We start from the raw sequence: 19,519 nt of genomic DNA on the forward strand, positions 1-19,519 counted from the left end.
AGCCTGGGTTTGGGCCAGGAGCCCGGCCACACACATCAACTGGACCGAGTTCAGATCTGACAAGCCCCACTCAGAAGTGGGCACCAGAGACTGGTCCAGAAGCCTACAGGTTTCCTGGAGCTGGGACCATGCGACTGTGCTCATTAACTGTTCAGTGTGTGCCCCTAGGTGCTGGGCCAGAGCAGAGCCCCACTCAGCTCCCTGCCATGGTGCTACATTCTCTCTGTGCATTGCAAGAAGTCATCACGCTACACAGTTTCTGGTTCTGGATAAACAGTTCCTCTTGCTTTTTAAAAAGTGAAGATAATTCAGTTCACTGATCAGGCTTCCAGATGAATCTGTTGGGCATTGAAGACGGTTTCATTATTGTACTTTTTTTAAAAGGTGGAAAAAAAGAGACAAGACTGAAAAGAAAGGCTTATGTGGTTTACAGTTGGAGCATTTCTCTTCTGAACCTTTAGAAATTTTCCCTGTGAGGCTTAATACAGCAAAGTCAAAAGTGGAAAATGTGCTTATCTGCGATCTTAGATGCCAGGCGGTCTAATAAATCCAGCCTGGGTTAAGATTAACATTGTCTGAAGCCAGTGCCTCTTGGTCTAATCTATAGTCAAAGGGGTACCCAAACATCTTTTCATGTGGCCCACTGCTGACTTTTTTTCTTTAATTCACAAAAGTACAACCAAAGGAAAACTTTATAGCTGATAAGGTTGAACTTTATAAGCTGAAAATCACCTCTCTCTGCTGCATGGGGTAAACAGAGGTCTGCATGACCTGGCAAAGCATCACCCAGCAGAGACCAGGGGTCCTTAAGAAAGACTCATTCCAGCCCCTTGAAGAGCACCCCTTCAAGAGCCTCTTGAAATGTCCAGGATGGAATCTGAAAAAATTAAGACAGGTAGCTGTTGACTTAATGGAAGGTAAAATGCTTTGAAATAAATTTTCTCAGTATTTAATACCTTACAGAAGCTTCCTGCTATGGACTGAATTGTGTCCTCCACCCCCAGATTCATACACTGTAATCTGAAACCCCAACATAATGGTGTTAGGAAGCGGGGCCTCTGGGAGGGAACTGGGGTTAGATGAGGTCATGAGGATGAGCCCCCATGTGGGATTAGTGCCCCTCGAAGAAGAAACGGCAGAGCATCTTCCCATCATGCAGGGACATAGCAAGAAGGCAGCCTCTACGTCACCCTCTCACTGAGGCCCCCCCCCATCTAAAATCTCCATGGTCACCCGTAGTGTCTGTCTCCTTTTCTGCTTTATTCTCTCCCTGGCATGTATATTTTGTTCTCACTTAATCTGGTTCATTATCTACACTCCCCGTCATGCCATGCTGAGTTGAGTCACTTCAGTCATGGCCGACTCTGTGTGACCCCTTGGACCGTAGCCTGCCAGGCTCCTCTGTCCATGGAATTCTCCAGGCAAGAATACTGGCGTCTTTGAACCCACATCTCTTAAAGTCTCCTGCATTAGCATGTGGGTTCTTTACCACCAGCACCACCTGGGAAGCCCCCTACCCTCCTTAGTAGATCCTAACTTTCCTAAGGATTTGCAGAACCTGAAAGCCAGGAGGAGGACGCCCACCAGAACCCAACCATGCTGGCACCCCGATCTTGGACTTCCAGGCTCCAGAGCTGTGAGAAATCAATATCTGCGGTTTAAGGCCCCCCACCCGCATCTACAGTTTTTCATTGTAGCAGACAGAGCTGACCAGACACTCATTTCACAGACTCCGAAAGACCTCCCTCCTCAGCCTCCCCCTCCTTTCCTCTGTCCCAGCCCATCAGCCCCCAGCACACACCAGGCTTACTCCTATCCCAGGGCCTCAGCACTGGCTGTTCCCTCACCTGCAATGCTGTCTTCCGGGTGCCCATGTGGCCGGGGGGACTCCCTAACATCCCTCAGGTCTTTATTCAACATCATCCCCTCACTCCATCTAAAACAACCACAGTCACCCACAGTGTCTGTCTTCTTTTCTGCCTTATTCTCTCCCTAGCGCATATACTTTCCTCACTTGATCTCGCTCATTGCCTGTCCTCCCTAGTAGATCCTAATTAGGGTTTGCATTTTTGTGTGTTTACTGCTATATCCCTGACACCTAGAATATGCCTGGCACCTAATAAGCTCCTGATTTTTTTACTGAATGAATCCGTGAATGAACTTAACTAATGCAAAACTTACCTAAATCTGAGATCTAAACATATCTGTACACATTGCACTATCTTCACTGTGTTGGCAAAGTATCTTCTCTCTTCCTTCCAGACTTTATTCAGAGTTCCACAACTTCTTCCAGGTTGCTGGTCATCAAATGGGAAACTAAACTCTCAACAACTCAGGGTGAGAAGGCCCAAGAGGAAGATGGGCCTGGACAATTGAGAGGGTGGGGAAAAATACAGAGCAAGAAGCATCCAAGGTGACAGAATCCTCAGCCCTCTAGGGCATCCAGACAGGATCTGGGCACAGCAGCAAGAAATCCTGATGTCAATCAGATGCTCAGGCAGGCTGTGGTCCTAATGCCACAAAATCTGTCTGCATTTGAGAGGACCATAGCTCGGGGGTCAAGCATGGAATTCAGTCTCTAGGAGGTTATTGACCAGAAGGATGGAAGGTATCAAGACCTTAGCTACGCAGTCCTGGAAGTATAGGAACAGAGAAGATATCAAAACCTCCAAAGTGATCCATCCTAGGCTTAGGGGATATGTCACTCTGAAGGGGAAGGAAACTCAGAGGGTCTCAGGCCTGCACTAGGGAAGCCTGGCTCTGGCTGCAGTGGAGGGCATGGAGGGAGGGGCAGGCGCAGCTGTCCTAACTGGTGAGCTGTCCTAGCCTAACTGGTTGCCCCACTGGTTAGAGTGAGAGGTGACAGCCTTCTTTGTCATGATTGCTCAGGAAGTAAAATCAGCCTGAGCTTCAGGGAGGCAGACACTGCACGGATAAGGCTGGGAGGAGCTGGGAAAGGCTGAGGAGGGAGCGTGAGCCAAGGGCCAACAGCACTCTGGTTCCTCTAATATTTTTATCATCTTGTCTCTAAGGGAGGCTTGAGGAATTGCATTTCCTCTCTCAAGAGTTGCTTCCTAACAGCACTCTCATCACTTCACTTTCTTCTCCACTTCGGGTGCCCTGTTACATCTGGTAGATGAATTTAAATTCACTATTTTAAACACAGTTGCTTTAATGAAAACTTATCCAGGGTCCAGAGGACTTACCCACTCCCCAGAGTCAAAGCTAACATTCCATTCAGAGCTCAAGCTGCTGCTGGTGGTGAATTAATTAATTCTGCCTTTAAAAGGGGAAAGAAAAACCCTCGTCTTTGCTTCAGAACCACGATAAACTACTTCTTTATTTTTTGTCAGTTTTATCAACTTTTTTTTTTCCTAAAGAGCTAGGCTCAGCTTTATTGGATTTTTTCTGTGCCCTTTCAAGTAAAAAGAACTTTTATTAACACTGTTTCTTGCCTGTTAAGAACCCAGCTTCTGAATAGAATCTTCCTGGAAACCCTGAATGATGGATAGCACCCAGGGCTGTCCTGGGTTTGCAGTTGGCTGCCTTAGCTGGGGAGCCTGTTTCCACCAGGCCTGCAGAAACCCCCACACTGATTAAGGAAAAAATGTTTGAAAAGTGAGTAGCAAAGGACAGAAGAGAAAACAGTTCCCAGGGCTCTGCTTCTTTCACATAACCGCATGCTGCGCTGTTTGGGTCTGTTTCTTAAACTTGGGATCCGTCAAAAGAACCGACTGCTTTAATCATTTTCATGCTATAGCTTCTGCATGTCTCGCTCCGAGGACTGCATCCAGGGCGCCGTTGGTCCAGGGACGGCCAAGACGCTCACAGACATCCAGCGGGTCTCATCGCACGCTCTCTCTCCCGGCCTGCCTCCTTGTCTCCCTGGAAGGAGCGCTCTGCCCTTAACTCCAAGAAAGGGAACTCAAACCCTGGACTGCTCAGGACTTTTCTTGCGTGGAGCCTGGACCTACGACAATTCTCAAGCCGGGTCCCAGAACAGCTGCTCCTGCCCCTCCCAGGTCCCTTTCCTGCAGCCAGAGCCAAACTCCCATAGTGCAGACTTGACCTGAGTCCTTCTAACCCCCTACATGACATGTTCTTAAGTCCTTGGATGGCTCACTTTGGAGGTTTTGGATTTCTTATCTGCCCCTACTCTTCTAAGGCTGTATATCTAAGGTATTGATGCCTTCTGTTGTTCTGGACAGTTTCTCCCCTTGAATTCTGCCTTTGATCCCCTCCTGCCCCCTCCCACCCACCACCAACACACACACACACACACACACACACACACACACACACACACACACCATGCTTCTGGTCTCCTTGAAGCATAAGGCTCATCATCACCCTTGACCTTGGCCATGTGGATAGCCGGGCTTGGCGCATGTTTCCAAGTGCATTTCTGCAACACTGTCCTTTCCCTGAATCTCGACAGGAAGCAGCACTGAGCAGGGTAGCCTGGCACCTACCCTCTCCTTCCTGCCAGTCTGCTCAGTCCCTGTGGCGGCACCTGCTGGGATCAGTACTTAACTTCCTAAGAGAGGTTCCTGCTACTCGGCCTCCTGGGATGGAATCCTCCTTCTCTTTATTTTTTCTGAGCAAACCGAAGCCAATTCCAGCCACCGTATCTCTGTTGCAACTTTGCACGGCTGTTCAAGGTGGATTTTATGGTTATTCATAGCAGAGAATGCCCCCAGATCCTTTTTCCCTCCCATTCTCCAAAGAGCCAAGCTTGACAAAATAATTCTGCACAACTCCAGCCCAGGCTCCTACCAGGGGGAAGAGCAGTTCAGAGATAATACAATAAAAACTACCAGCTTGTTTTCTCACCAGTAGCCTTGTAGCTAAGTGCTAATGGTGTCTTCTGCTGAATTGATTAGGTCTATTGGCTGGTTTGCTAATACCCGGGCTGTTCTGCAATTAGGGGATGCCTGCTGCTTTTCTGTCTTTCTACCTAATCATTACAGAGCTCCTAAGTCAAGGTGAGACATTTCTCCCCACTCTTCTATTTGGAGATGAAGAAACAAGGGCACTTCACAGGAAAAAAAAAAAAAAATCCAGGGCAGAAACAAGCCAATGATTCTGAGGTCCACTTGGGCGCTTTACCCACAGCCCCCTGCCGCCAGGTCCCTTTGATCATTATACCAGGCCGGCCAGGCATCCTGCTCCTGCTGAGACTCCGCAGAGCAGAGCACCTCGGATCTCACCACAGGGGGGACCAGGTCCCCGCCCTCAAGACTGGCCTGGGGACCTTGGAGGTGTGAAAACTGTGCCAACTAAACTGAGTCCATCAGATCTTTTCTAGGAGAGTTTGAACTCAGAATCCGCAGAGAGAGGCTCGGTTTTCCACAAGAGCTGCAGAAGCTGAGGAAGCAGGAACAGCTTCACTGAGGGTGGTAAAGGTGAGGAATTAGAGCTCGGGGCCTGCCTGCTGCTTCTGTGGTTACATAGTGAACCAGCTGCCACAGGGGTGAAATTCTGGAATGTTCTTATGGTTACATTCCTTCCTAAGCAGCCTCGGGGCCACTTGAAGTTTCTGTCTTCCTTATTTTCTCCTGAATCCCCACAGCCTGCCCTCTTAACTAAAGAGAAACCCACCACGGCAATGTGAAAGAACCCAGCAAACATATCCACCACATTAACACTAAAAATATTTAAATGTTGGTGTTCTGTTTCCTAATAGATTTATATGAGAGCTGGGGAAGACATCGTACAATTTGTGTTATGGCTTGTACTTTTAAAATATGTAAGTCCAAATTTCATCAGCCTTCCTGAATTAAATCAAAATTGAATGAGTTTCTATAGTTAATGTATGGGGAAGCAGCTGGTGCGATGTCTGGAAGTGAGTAGGAGTCCAATGAACTTAAAGTTTTAATTTGGATATGGAAACTTATGACTGACACATGACAGGCAAAATTTGGGTCAGAGTTTTGGCAAGGGATAAGGTGGAAATGTTCCCTGAACAGCTCCTGGCCTGAGGGCCTTGGGCCTATGGGGGTGAGCACCGCCTCCAGGATGCTTTTAGACACAGAACAGAGGACTCTGCACCAGGATATTCAGAAGAGCCAAGGAACCAGGTTCTCGGTCTTCAGGCAAGATTCTTCTTTAGGCCCTGCTGAGCCTTCTCTAGGGCAGCATTGAAGCTTAAGCAGGGAAGTGGGTGATAGAGACACAAACAGGGAATATTCAGCAAGCCTGGAGCCTAGTCCAAATCATTGCAAACAATAATAATAGCAGTAATAAAGCCTAGGGGCTACAGCTAGAGGGAGTGTAAAGGGCTGTATTATGCCCCTGTAAAATTCATATGTGAAGTCTCAACCCTCAGTACTTGAGAATGTGCCCGTATTTGGAGATCAGGTCATTAGAGAAGAGATTAAGTTAAAATGGGGCCATTATGATAGGCCCTAATGCAACGCGACTAGGGTGCTTACGGCAGGAAGAGGACAGACACCAGGGGTGCAAGCAGAGAGGGATGACTCGAGGCGGAGGCCACCTGCAGCGCACACAGGGAGGCCGCGGAGCAAAGCAGCCCCGCCAGCCCGTGACTGGGCGCTCTCAGCCTCCAGAACTGTGAGAAACTGATTTCCGTGGTCTAAGTCACCCAGTCTGTAGAATCTTGTTACGGAAGCCTGAGCTGACTAATACAGGAGGGGAGCAAGAAGTGAGTGAGAGTGGGATGAGCTAGGCCAGAGCTGAAGACTGATGGGAATGGCAACTCAGACTAGGTTTTCTCAATCTGCTCTCACCTCCAGTAGTTCAAAAGCAGCACAAAACCAGTGCAGAGGCTGCCCCCGAGCCATGCAAACACATGTGGGGCCGAACCCAGGCCCTTCCCGGACTCCTCAGAGTTTATTGGCCTTCCCAAGTCCAGGAGAAGAGCATGGCAACCCACTCCAGGATTCTTGCCTGGAGAATTCCAGGTCAGAGGAGCCTGGCGGGCTGCAGTCCGTGAGGTCACGTGACTGAGCGACTAAGCAGAGCACGGCACAGCAGCTTGTTGATTGCAGCGCTATTCACAATAGCCAAGACATGGAAGCAACCTAAGTGGGCGTTGACAGAGGAATGGATAAAGAAGATGCGGTGCACATTTGCAACAAAATATTACTCAGCCATGAAAGGAACGAAATAATCCCATTTGTAACACTGTGGATGAACCTAGAGACGATTATACTAAGTGAAGTAAGTCAGAAACAGAAAGACAAATACCATATGATATCACATATGTGGAATCTATGCTACAACACAAATGAACTTATCAATGAAACAGACAGACACAGACTCACAGACACAGAGAACAAGGGTATTTGCCAAGGAGAAGGGGTATGGGGGCAGGGATAGAGTGGAAGTTTGGGATTAGCAGATGCAAGCTAGAATGAGTAAGATGGATAAAGGACAAGGTCCTAATGTATGACACAGGGAATTATACTCAATATCCTGTGACAAGTTGTAATGGAAAAGAATATGAAAAAGAATGCCTGAATATGTATATGTATAACTGAATCACTTTCCTATACACCAGAAATTAACACATTGTAACTCAACGGTACTTCAATAAAATGTTTTTTAAAAAACTGAGGTGCTGAGAGATCAAACCACTTTCTCGAAATCATAGAACAGTACAGTTGGCCCTGAATATCCCAGAGTTTGGCATCTGTGGATTTAGCCCACTGCTGCAGTGAGGAGGCGGGGGTGGTGGAAGCCCAGCATCTCACAGCACCACGGCACCCAGCAAATCACCCAGAGCGGCCCACGTGGGTGGGGCCCCTCTAAGAGCCGTAGCACTCCTGGTGTGGCCCAGTGTTAGAACATGAGTATCATTGCTGTACTTATGATTCTCTTCTTCAGTCATTCCAGTTATTTGGCTCTGGTGTTTTGCTGTGTCTTGTTTCATCTCACACCCTGCATACAGTCCTCTGGGAAATCTTGCTGGAGCCAGACCCAGCGATTCATCTGCGGGCTCAGTCTCTCCTCTGCTGCCACCGTAGTCTGAGGGTCGCCCTCACCGCATTTCTGCACTTCCTGGATTCCCGCCACAGGGCTTCTTGCTCTGCTACAGTCACAGACTGACCCAAAACTGAATGTATCCCAAGGGCCCAGATGTATCCCACCTGCTGCATAGTAGGTGTTCGCTAAACCCTGGCTGAAGGGATGGATGGCTTTGGAGCTGACAGTCTTTGTGCTCCTCTCTCCTCAGGCCCGTCGGGGCACAGCTGCCACCCCCCGGCCCCAGGTCCACCTCTGGGGCAGAATTCGGGCATGACTCCCCTTCCAGCCCTTCCAGCCGTTTCTGAGAGGGGACCTCTGTGCTCTGTCCGCACCTCCATGTGCTATCCGAGCCCTTCAATTCTGTTACAAATGCAATGTGTCTCACACCCATGCCAGCACAGCTCCTGGTCCTCTCCCTTCTGCTCAGAATGCAGACTGGAGGCTTCTGAACCTCCCACCAAGAGACGACAGCACACCGCAACCCCAGCCTGCATGTATAATCAGAATCCTGCCTACGCTTTTCTCCGTAGTCAGAACTGGCTGACAGGGAACATCACTGGTTCAGCATAGCCTGAAACCTGCATGTGGGTTAAGGTTCAGAAGAAGATGAGCAATTAGTTCCTCCACGGACAGAGACACTTAATTTCGAAGGCTTACTATTCATTATGCTTCGTTTTGTTTTGGGCCCTTGGTAAATTGCGTTTCACAAGTTTTCGACTCTCCCAAGCCTCATATTTCATGCTGAAGAAGTCAAGGAAGTCAGAGCAACACCTTTGATCAAAGTGGAAGGTTTTAATTAAATATCCATAAAATTCTCCTGTAGGAAACAAGCCCACCCCCAAACCCAAGACTGTTCTCACCGCTCTTTGCAGTTCTCGCCATCAGTCCTGCGCCGTCTCTCTCCTGCGGCGGCATTCACTAAGCCCTGTGCTGTCCTCTTCACTCAGGGACCTGGGGCAGCCACTGTCGAGCCTAGGGCATCACTAGGTCACCCTGGGAGCCTTCGAAAAAGCAAGAGAGCTCCAGAAAAACACCTCTTTCTGCTTTACTGACTATGCCAAAGCCTTTGACTGTGTGGATCACAACAAACTGTGGAAAATTCTGAAACAGATGGAAATACCAGACCACCTGACCTGTCTCCTGAGAAATCTGTATGCAGGTCAGGAAGCAACAGTTAGAACTGGACATGGAACAACAGACTGGTTCCAAATAGGAAAAGGAGTACGTCAAGGCTGTATATTGTCACCCTGCTTATTTAACTTATATGCAGAGTACATCATGAGAAACACTGGGCTGGAGGAAGCACAAACTGGAATCAAGATTGCCAGGAGAAATATCAGTAACCTCAGATATGCAGAAAACTCTACCCTTATGGAAGAAAGTGAAGAGGAACTAAAAAGCCTCTTGATGAAAGTGAAAGAGGAGAGTGAAAAAGTTGGCTTAAAGCTCAACATTCAGAAAACGAAGATCATGGCATCTGGTCCCATCACTTCATGGCAAATAGATGGGGAAACAGTGGCTGAATTTTATTTTGGGGGGCTTCAAAATCACTGCAGATGGTGACTGCAGCCATGAAATTAAAAGACACTTACTCCTTGGAAAGAAAGTTATGACCAACCTATTCAGCATATTAAAAAGCAGAGACATTACTTTGCCAACAAAGATCCATCTAGTCAAAGCTATGGTTTTTCCAGTGATCATGTATGGATGTGAGAGTTGGGCTATAAAGAAAGCTGAGCACCGAAGAATTGATGCTTTGAACTGTGGTGTTGGACAAGACTCTTGAGAGTCCCTTGGACTGCAAGGAGGTCCAACCAGTCCTTCCTAAAGGAGATTAGTCCTGAGTGTTCATTGGAAGGACTGATGCTGAAGCTGAAACTCCAATATTTTGGCCACCTGATGCGAAGAGCAGACTCATTTGAAAAGACCCTGATATTAGGAAAGATTGAGGCCAGGAGGAGAAGGAGATGACAGAGGATAAGATGGTTGGATGGCATCACCGACTTAACGGACATGAGTTTGGGTAAACTCCAGGAGTTGGTGATGGACAGAGAGGCCTGGTGTGCTGCCTTCCATGGGGTTGCAAAGAGTCAGACACAACTGAGCAACTGAACTGAAAGAACTGAACTGGGAGCTTTCCATGAATGAGGAGAATCTGGAAGCTCTGATTCCATGTACAAGTGACGAGGCCTGGGACCTTCTCCTTGGAGAAGCTCCCTAGGTGCTGCTGGTAGGAACACGAGCCTTAGAGATTTATTTCCAGAAAGCTGAGCAAAGCACCGCTTCACACGCAGTGGTGTCCACTCCAAACTATGCAGTCACTTGGAGAGAAAGAAGAGAACCCCATTACTGATATTGGTACTAAGTATTTGATATGGAAGCCTCAGAAGAATAAAGATTTTGTTGGTCAAGTTCTCAGTCGATCTCTAGCTTTTTGCATGGTCCTGAGGAGACAGTGAATGAAAAGTCACTGAGAAGTGAACCTACTCTAGCTGATGTCTTTGCATATAGCATTCATTTAACCTATCCCTTACAAAACCCAGGTGAAGCAGGTACTCTCTTTTTAAAAATTATTTATTTTTGATTGGAGGCTAATTGCTTTACAATGTTGTGTTGTTTTCTGCTCTACAATAACGTGAATCAGTCATATGTATACATATACCCCCTCCTTCTTGAGCTTCCCTACCACTCGCCCCATCCCACCCTTCTAGGTCATCACAGAGCATCAGGCTGAGTTCCTTGTGTTACACAGCAGCTTCCCACTCACTATCTATTTTACACACGGTAAAGAACCCACCTGCAGTGCAGGAGACGTGGGTTCCAACCCTGGGTCAGGAAGATGCCCTGAAGGACTAACTGGCAACCCCCTCCAGTATTCTTGCCTGGGAAATCCTTTGGAGAGAGGAGCCTGGCAGACTACAGTCCGTGGGGGTCTCAAAAGTGTCGGAAACGACTCAGCAACTAAACAACAACAAAGTATATATGTCAACGCTACTCTCTCAATTCGTTCCTCCAGCTCTTCCCCATCTGTGGCAAGCCCGTTCTCTGCGTCTGCATCTCTATTCCTGCCCTGCAAACGGGTTCATCAGTACCAGTTTTCTAGATTCCATATACATGCATTAATATACAATATTTGTTTTTCTCTTTTTGACTTACTTCACTCTGTATAACAGGTTCTAGGTTCATCCACCTGAGTTCAACTGACTCAGATTCATTCCTTTTTATGGCTGAGTAATATTCCATTGTGTATATGTACCACATCGGCTCTATCTGTTCATTGTCAACAGACATTTATCTGTTCATCTGTCAACAGACATCTAGGTTGCTTCCATGTTCTGGATATCGTAAACAGTGTGAAGCAGGTATTTTCAGCTTTGCTTTACAGATGGGTGTATGCACTGACATTCTGAGAAGTTAAATAAGTTCCTCAATTTGCCGAGAACTGTCTAAGACTAGAGTTCAGATCTGCTTGGAACCAAGGGCCTGCCTGTTCCACACTCTTGCAGAATAGCTGGTGGGCCAGTCATGGTGGGTTCCAACTGGCCAGTGACTGCCTTTCCAGGTTCCAGCTTGCTGCAGTAACCAAAGGCCCCTACCTGCCAGCCCTCCTCTGCCCATCCCCTCCTGGCCCATCTTGACTCCATCTCCACCAAAAGGTGGTTTTGGGAATATGTCACACTGCCCTGAGTTAGAACTCTGTGGTACCCAGGGGAGCTCCAATCAAGCACATGTTTACAGAGCTGGACTCTCCCCATCCTGTCTGTTTTCTTCCCAGTCCCAGGGAGGAAGGACCTGTGTATAAGATCCAACTTCTCCCGGGCCCCTTCCTGGAATTTTTGTCTGCTTTAGCTGAATCCCCTGACAACCAGCCTAGCCCTGTTAATTCCCTTTCCCGAGCTCTCCAGCCCATGTCCACGCACCTCTCTACCCATTTCTTCCCTATCAGATTCCATGCATGTGCAGACCTCATTGGGCTTCCCTTGTTTGCAGTCCTAGGTATCCAGGTGGTCTTCTGGCTTCAAGAATTGTTCCATCCCCCAGACACCTCCCAGCAAGATCTAGGAAAGCACATGTTAAGCTTTGTTTTAAGCCTCTGAAGGGGTCCCTGCCACCTACCAATTGGAGTCCCAGCTCCTCAGAAGGCTACATCCCCCTTCCGTGACCTGGCTCCTACCCACTTCCCTAGTCCCATTTCTGGCAACTGTAGTCACACGGAACAAGCCGTGCTGCCTCCACGTGTTTCTGATGTCCCTGCTTTTCACTCTGCCTAGACGGTCCTCCCCAACATTTGACTCATCCCCAAACTTCAGTTCACTTTCTGCAGAAAGTCTCCCCTCAGTCCCCATCCCCGCTTGAATATCTCTCCTCCATGCCCTCGGAGCAACCTCAGCAGATTGTGTTGACATCAGCTTGTAAATTCCCCAAGGGCGGGGCCAAGTTTTATTCACGGCTTAGCCTAGCACCGCGCCGGCCACAGAATTAGGATTCCAAAATGTGTGGACCTGACTGCACTGAAGCCTGGTGGGAAGCCAACCACTTAGTGGGGAGCCCGGCTTCCCTCCTGCCTGCCTGACCATCAGGATCCGAGTCTTCTGGAGACTTCCAGCCACCCACTCACCAAATCAGTATATCAGGTGTCAAAGCTAATCAGGCTGGTGCCTCTCCTTGCATGTAGAGCATAGACCAAAGGCTTACGTTCTGCGGCAGCTTTTTGGCAAGGGTTCACTGCCAGCCTTTCCTCCCCATCAGTTCCCGCCCATGACACAAGCCCAGCATGACTCCGTGCCACATCCTCCCCTCGGGCCAGGAAGATGCACCTCTGGCCAGAGTCACATATCCAGTAAGCAAGCAGCACTGCTCTCACAGGACCAGAAAGGCAGTGCTGGGGGTTCTGTGTGCTCTCTGCATGAACAACAACTCAGATTTTACCTCCTGAGAGGCGTTCAGAAGCCTCATTTACATACATGAGTGGTACCACATTAATATGGCACCTCACTGGATAAGTAGGTTCCAATGTTCTTGCATCACAGAAATAAAAGCTCCAAAGGTACCCCTAAAGCTCCAAGCCCCTGACAGCCCTGTCGCTCCTGCGCCCTGATGCCAAGGCGGAGGATGCTCGCGATGGGGAGGGTTTCCTTGCTGCTGCCCTGCTCACTCTCCTCCCACCCTGGCATCTCAGCCATAAAGGCACATTGTACTTTCAAGGCTTGTCTGATCCTATTGCTTTGTAAATTGGATTAAGCTCTTTACTGTGTATTACTGATATTAAAAAAGAATGAATTCACATCTTGCAAGCACAGCAAAAAAACAATTGCTCCCATGGCAAAGAAATCATTGACCAGTATCCACAAGAACCCAGTTTTAACTTTCAAGCCCAGTCAGCAGGCAGAGACGCTGGCTGGCGGCAGGTCGGCCCCAGGCGACGCTGTGAGCTGGGTAACATGAGCTGTCAATGTCTCAGGTCTCTATCTTTTCCATTCTTGTCTCCCCATCATCTTTCAGTACCTCTTCAAACACTCCATCCTCTTCATCCTCCAGGCCTCTTTGTGTCTCCTGGAGAAGAGCCTGGACGTGGAGGTTAGGTATAAAAGTGGCACGACCGGGTGATATGGTCTGTGAAGTCCTGTACAAGAATTTACAGCAGCACCTTGTGTGAGAATCATCTCTACACTTTGCAAAGCCCTCTTGTCTCGGCAGCATAGAGGCTCTTCTTTAGGTTGCATCCCCACCCTTCTCAACTCTCAGTTTCGCTGCATTTTGGAAGATGATATTGGTGGTAGAGAACAGAAAAAAATAAAGGATGAAGACATGACGTTTAGATTTTCCAGGCTCCAGGGGAGCAATGATTAGGGATAGAGCCTCGATAGGAGTCAGGGGTAGCTTTCTGCTCTCCTCAAGTTGCCAGAAGGCAGGAACTCCAAAACCTTTTGAGAATTGTTAATGAATGGGATCAATAAAAGGGTGAAAGGAGCATGGGCTACTTGGGTATGACCTTCCCATAATCTAAATGTCCATGTTAGAGGAATGATTAAATAGTATGCATTGATCAACAGAGTAAGTTAGATCTGTAAGTACTGACATGGAAAATTCTCCATTGAAAAGAGCAAGTCACTGAATAATGTAGGTAGTACGAAGGATCCCATTAATATATGCATGTAGCTACGCATTTAGCCAGGTCTATATGTAAAATATGTACGTGATAATACATGGAAAAGTTCGGGATAGATTCCTACCAAACTCTCAACAGGGCTGGTGGATGAGAAGGGAGTGAAATCATGGGAAGAGGGGCTAAGGGGGGGGTTTCATTGTTTATTCTATTTACTTCTGTGGGCTTCCCTGGTGGCTCAGAGAAGCATCTGCCCACAATGTGGGATACCTGGGTTCGAACCCCAGGTCGGGAAGATCCCCTGGATAAGGAAATGGCAACCCACTGCAGTACTCTTGCCTGGAAAAGGCCATGGACAGAGGAGCCTGGCAGGCTACAGCCCATGGGATCACAAAGAGTCGGACAGGACTGAGCGACTTCACTTCTGTTTACTTCTGTACTGATTACTTTGGGTTTACAAGGAACATGCATTAATTTTGTAATTCTTTTTTTTGCAAAAACACAAAGATATTCCCCCATCAAGATCATGGTCCTCAAATAGTCAGGCAGTTTGCATTGTGGCGTGGTGGTCGGTGCCCCAGGCTGGTGACTAGGGATGCGGGAGGCTCCGGTAAGTTGAGCACTTGCCTATAACATCCGCGCCTCCACTGTGCCCACAGGAAGGGCTCCCGATGCTGAATCTGGACAGGAAATTCCAGCTAAGCCCCCAAGGACTTGCTGGTACTGTATCTGCCTGAAATTCTAGACTCCAACTGTTCCTCCTAATAGAATTCACCCTGAGAGCCGAGGAATGAAAATATTTTGCACGTCCTGCTGTGGCACCTGGATGAACACACACATTTGCATAGTTACCTGACTAAGGATCTTGCTTTAAGATTGTTTTTTCAAGGAGCACGAGAGGGAGGTTATCACAGAAACTGTAACTTCACTTAAGATGATGCTGTGGGCTTTTCATCAAATGTGCAGAAAATGCCAATCTTACAGCATGTGTGTCTATTTCTCCCCCATATCCAGTGCTGGTGGAAATTCTGATTGTCGGCCCTCAAGTGTGTACCTGTCAATCTTGCCACCCACACCATCTCTCCACCTCAGCTCTCCCTGCCTGCTGTCTCTGGGCTGAGTCTGAAGCTACTGCTTCTCCATGAAGAATTGGCCTGAGCTATGGCAGGACCAGTCAGTCTCTGCTCATCTCCAGCTTCTGGGTTGCATGTGGGATCGGCTTCTCAGCCCCCGAGTGCAATACTTTCTGAAAGGTTCTGTACATCCCTCCAGAAACCAGGGCAGGCATCCTATTGTTTCTCCTCAAAGTCCTTGGAAGCCACAGGCTACAAACAGGAGAGAGCCTTAGTAGAGCCTTGCTCGAGGCAGTCTGGAGACTGATAGTAAGGGTCATTGCAACGGGCACCCAAAGAAGGCAGAGGGCTTACTGGCTTACTGGCTGCAGGCAGTAAGGGTGAGAACTGTCTGTAGAGATTTTACACTAATAGAACCAGCTAAAAGGTGGGCCTGCTTTGTATTATCATAGGGCTTCTCCAATGGCTCAGTGGCTACAGAATCCACCTGCAAGGCAAGAGAGCTGGGAAACTTGGGCTTGATCCCTGGGTCGGGGAGATCTCCTGGAGAAGGGGATGACTACCCGCTCTGGTTTTCTTGCCTGGAGAACCCCATGGAGAGGGAAGACTGGTGGGCTACCGTCCATAGGGTTGCAAAGCATCGGGCTCCACTGAACAACTTGGCACACACATATTACCATCATCCAACCAGCAGTTCCAAACAACGTCAGGGTCAGACACTCATCCTTGACAGAGTGGAACATGCTTCTGTAGCAGGAGCCTCGTAGCAAATGGTGGTCAAGAAGGTGAGGTTCTGAAGTCAGGCACCCTGGTTAGAATCCTAAGCTTGACATTTACAGGTTCTGTGAATCTGGCAAGTTACTTCGCGTCTCTGAGCCTCAGTCCCCTCTATTGTAAAAGGTTCATATGAAATGTTGGTATTTCCTAGGGTCCCTGTGAAGGTTTAATGAGTCAAACAATGTGAAGACCCCTGATTAACTGTGAAGTGATACAGAAACGTTCTCCTGTTTGCAGTTAAAATCAGGTTTGTAGCTGCGGCTCTCCAAACACAGCTGCTACATTTACTTTCCATGCTTTTAAGCAGGTTGAATGAACCCTCTTTAGGCAAGGCCTGTGCCCTTCTGTGCCTGTCACCTCTCAGTCCTCTCCATCCTTGCAATGTAAATCTCTCACATCACCCCAGCTGCCATTGCAAAGAAGACCACAATTCCCATCTCAATCCAAAGCAAGTCAGCCAAAGTTGCTGCCTGATGAGATACGGTATGAGATCTGGCTTTTTTTTTTTTTTTTTTTTTGGTGGTGGTATTTTGCCTCTCAAGAATCCCAGAGAATCACCTTCATATCTTATGAACCAGTTCCCCTTGCTACTTCCCTACTGTCACCCACCATGAGCTGAGACGTCCCCCCAAGATTGGAGTATGCCACAAAAGGCCAGGATCGGCTATAGGTCCCGAGGCTAAGTGAGGGCTTGGGGTTGTGGACAGTCTCACTGGCGCACTAGCCACCCCCTTGGAACACCCCACACAAATGCTCCAGGTCCAGCCACCGCTGAGGGTGAAGCATTCACAGTAAACCTGCCTGCATCCCGAGGGCACAGCTCTGAGCATTCTTGATTTCAGGTGACACTCACTGTTTCCTAAGGCCAGCCGTGGTATCAGGTGGCTGAGGGGTTCCGGCAGCGTCCCTCCGCCTTAAAACTAGGCCTTGGCGTTGGGTCAGATCCTTTAGTTAGTAGATCCTTTCCCTCATATTGAGTGTATGACTCAGAGCAACAGTGGCTTTATGCAAAATCTGGAAATGGTCCTATTTCCTTGACTGATGCCCTGAAGCCCACATCCCTGTTAGGTGACCTCAGTGAATGAAAACCTGGGCCATTTTTCATGTGACTTGGCCACCCAGGCCAAGGTTTGGTCAGGTATGCAGCCAAGACTCAAAGCCCCTGGAAAACTCGTATGCTAGGAATTGTCAGCCTACTCTGGGACATCCCCGGTGGTTTGGTCAAGAACCTGGTAAAGCCTTGGGTCTTACTCAGCCTCTGCCTCTCCTCACATTCATGGAAGCAAATGGAATCTGACTGTAGCATAGCCAACAATTAACTAAGGATGAGGAGTTGGAATTTGTGCTTCAGAACTATCGTAAGCTGTTATAAATGGGTGTTCCTCGCAGCTAAACTTAGGAAAGAAAATCCTCTTGGTCCACAGGTATAGACCCCGAACATTCATATGTGCCTCAGAATATGACCATACTTGGAGATATGGTCTTCAAAGAGATAATTAAGTTGAAAATGAAAGCGTTAGTCGCTGTTATATCCAACTCTTTGCCATACCATGGACTGTATCTCACGAGGCTCCCTCTGCCCATGGAATTCTCCAGGCAAGAATACTGGAGTGAGTTGCCATGTCCTTACCCAGGGGATGTTCCCAACCCAGGGATCGAACATGCATCTTCTGCATTGCAGGCAGATTCTTTACTGTCTGAGGCACCAGGGAATCCCATCAGTTCAGTCCAGTTGCTCAGTCGTGTCCGACTCTTTGTGGCCCCATGGGCTGCGGCACACCAGGCCTCCCTGTCCATCACCAACTCCCGGAGCTCACCCAAACTCAAGTCCATTGAGTTGGTGATGCCATTCAACCATCTCATCCTGTTATCCCCTTCTCCTCCTGCCCTCAATCTTTCCCAGTATCAGGGTCTTTTCCAATGAGTCTGCTCTTCACATCAGGTGGCCAAAATATTGGAGTTTCAGGCTTAACATCAGTTCTATCAATGAACACCCAGGACTGATCTCCTTTAGGATGGACTGGTGGGATCTCCTTGCAGTCCAAGGGACTCTCAAGAGTCTTCTCCAACACCCCAGTTTAAAAGCATCAGTTCTTCGGCACTCACTTTCTTTACAGTCCAACTCTCACATCCATACATGACCACTGGAAAAACCATAGCTTTGACTAGACGAACCTTTGTTGGCAAAGTAATTTCTCTGCTTTTTAATATGCTGAATAGGTTGGTCATAACTTTCCTTCTAAGGAGTAAGCGTCTTTTAATTTCATGGCTGCAATCACCATCTGCAGTGATTTTGGAGCCCAAAAAATTAAAGTGAGCCACTTTCCACTGTTTCCCCACCTGCTTGCCATGAAGTGATGGGACCGGATGCCATGATCTTCGTTTTCTGAATGTTGAGCTTTAAGCCAACTTTTTCACTCTCCTCTTTCACTTTCGTCAAGAGGCTCTTTAGTTTTTCTTCACTTTCTGCCATAAGAGTGGTGTCATCTGCATATCTGAGGTTATTGGTATTTCTCCGGGCAATCTTGATTCCAGTTTGTGCTTCCTCCAGCCCAGCGTTTCTCATGATGTACTCTCAGTTCAGTTCAGTTAAAGAATGATGTACTCTGCATATAAGTTAAATAAGCAGGGTGACAATATACAGGCTTGACGAACTCCTTTTCCTATTCGGAACCAGTCTGTTGTTCCACGTCCAGTTCTAACTGTTGCTTCCTGACCTGCACACAGATTTCTCAAGAGGCAAGTCAGGTGGTCTGGTATTCCCATCTCTTTCAGAATTTCCCACAGTTCATTGTGATCCACACAGTCAAAGGCTTCAGCATAGTCAATAAAGAAGAAATGGATGTTTTTCTGGAACTCTCTTGCTTTTTTGATGATCCAGTAGATGTTGGCAATTTGATCTCTGGTTCCTCTGCCTTTTCTAAAACCAACTTGAACAGCTGGAAGTTCACGGTTCACATATTGCTGAAGCCTGGCTTGGAGAATTTTGAGCGTTGCTTTACTAACCCATATTTGAGGTTAAATGAGGCCGTGAGGATGGGCCCTAAGCCAGTATTGCTGGCGTCCTTATAACAAGAAGTCTGAACACACATCTGTACAGAGGGAAGACTCTCTCTCTGTGTCTGTGAAGATGCAGGGAGAATACAGGCACCCACAAGCCAGGAGGGAGGCCTGGAACAGATCCCTCAAGGCCCTCACGAGGAACCAACCCTGTTGACACCTTGATCTTGGACTTCTAGCATCCGGAACTGTGAGAAGATATATCCCTGTTGTTTAAGGACCCTGATCTATGGTATTTTGCTCCAGCAGTGCTAGCAAACTAATACAACCACTCAGCCTTCTTTAAAAGAAAGAGGAGAAGAAGGGGGAGGGAAAGGGGGAGAGGGACAAAGAGAAAGAAGAGGAAAGAAACCCATCGAGTAGGCGGGATTTTGTGGGAGGCTTTCTCCTGGACCCACTTCTTTCCCAACTGGTTGACCCACAGGGTCAGCCAAGTTGACCCAGTCCCTAGCTCTGCATTTCATCCCCCTGGTAGCCTTCGCTTCTCTTTCTTAACAGTGGGTCTTCGCCACAG

The sequence above is a fragment of the Capricornis sumatraensis genome, chromosome 17, assembly GCF_032405125.1.
Source record: "Capricornis sumatraensis isolate serow.1 chromosome 17, serow.2, whole genome shotgun sequence".
Classification (NCBI taxonomy): domain Eukaryota; kingdom Metazoa; phylum Chordata; class Mammalia; order Artiodactyla; family Bovidae; genus Capricornis; species Capricornis sumatraensis.